We start from the raw sequence: 1,998 nt of genomic DNA, 5'->3' as shown, positions 1-1,998 counted from the left end.
ACCTCTCACTTCCTAGCATGGCGCGTATAACGCCGGGAAGTGAGAGGTCGTCGCCGATCGCCGCCACCAGGGTGCGGCGCTCTTCTGACCAGGCGCAGCACACTTCCAGCGTGTGCTGCGCCGTATCTTCCGGGTCGCCGCACCCATGGCACAGCGCCGTCTCCTCCCTTCCAATCCTCCACAGGTACCGCCCGAAACAGCCGTGTCCGGACAGCACCTGTGTCAGACGGAAGGTGAGGGACCCGTGGCTCCTCCCACACCATTCCGGGAGCTGTGGGCGTATGGCCTCTATGGTTCGCACGCCATATTCGGCGTGCATAAGGCCACTCGCCCAGAGCTCCACGGTCGTCCTCCTCCTCGCCTCCCGGGCACGGGAGAGCTCCTCCGGGGCCAGTACTTCGCCCCGGGCTCTTTGTTCCGCCCGCGCCCAGTAGGCTTCAGCCAGCACTCCCGCCTCTATTTCCCAAGGCGGGGTGCCGGCCAAAACGCAGGCCGCCGCGTGGCCTACCGTACGGTAGGCCCGGCAAGCACGCGCCGCAACAATGCGTTGCGGCCTGCGGAGGAGGGCCCTGTTCGATGCGTTGAGGGCGTCTGCCCATATTGGCGCACCGTACAGGGCCATGCTTCGGACGACCGTGGTGTACAGCAGCCTTGCATGTACACCCGGACCTCTGAGGTTAGGGAGGAGCCTCGCAAGGGCTGAGGCCGCGCCCACGAGCCGGGGGGTCAGCGCTCGGAAATGGTCCCCGAAACGCCAACCCCCGTCGAGGACAAGACCCAGATATTTTATCCGGGCCTTGACCCCGATCTCGTCGCCGTTGACCCGGAGGGTGGCCCTCGCAGGTACCCTCCACTTCGGAACGGTTTTAAAGCCCTCAGAAAAGCAGTAAATCGCATTAACTTTGAATTTATTAAATGAAAGGTTTTCAGAAGTACTAAAATGTCGGTTTTCTTGACGCCTTTGTAATTACTGATACATTTATTCATAGCCTTGGAATAGGGTAAAGGTCAGGACACACCATTATATCATAGTATCCAAATGTTATGTCGATAATATACTTTGCACTAAAAGAAAAAAATTGTGTAATTACTTTTTTTTTACATTCGAAAACCGCTTTGATAATTTTTTGTAGTCACTTAATGACTTTTTTAAAGCGATAGGATGCAATAGTTTTTTTCAAATTTTAATTTGCCGTAACAAGTATGTATAATTATTTTATAGTTTATTTATAAAACAAATGTTATTGTAAATTCCATTATTAATAATTGTGGAACATTTTTAAGAATCCAAATCCTAAAGTGCATTTCTCATCCGACATCCCCGTTGCGGCAAGTATTCTATCTCTGGCAGCATTACCACGGCTTTGCCTTCGACAAGAGAGAATTATACGACCTCCGCCGACTGCCAAATGTATTGTGGCTCGAAAAACACACCAATACACGTAGATTAAGGGTAACTATAACAAAACATTTTTAAGATAGAAACGTATTTACGTTGTGAAACACAGAAAATGATGATATAAATAATCGAAAATTATATAATCTTCAAAAGTTAAATTGAAATTATTCGTTAACATGTACTTTTTTAATTTTATTTCTTCATTTTATGTAAGCTTTTTTTATAATTTATTACAACAAAAGATTTTATGTTTTTGATTTTTTTTTATACAGTAATTAATAAATAAAAATTAAAGATAAGCAACTTGTTTTTCAATTTATGATACAACGTTTATATCATCGAAGAATAAAATCGTCAGGAAGTCTAATCTGTGAAACTTTGTCCAATTTAATAATTTAATTTATTGCTTGTTTAAATATTACACTAGAAAGGTTATTTTCGATCTTTAATTTCTTCTGAGTTACTTTTTAATCTAAATTTGTAGGAAAAATTCCATTTGTACCGTCACGTTCTAATACTCAGGATTCTTGTTATGTGTAAATCGCGTGAGAGACGAAAACAAACTCAGTTTCACAATTGCTAAGAAACACCTTCGATCC

Source organism: Papilio xuthus, unplaced genomic scaffold (genome assembly GCF_000836235.2).
Source record: "Papilio xuthus unplaced genomic scaffold, Pxut_1.1 DF829129.1, whole genome shotgun sequence".
NCBI lineage: Eukaryota > Metazoa > Arthropoda > Insecta > Lepidoptera > Papilionidae > Papilio > Papilio xuthus.
Note: the sequence above shows the minus strand (reverse complement) of the source record.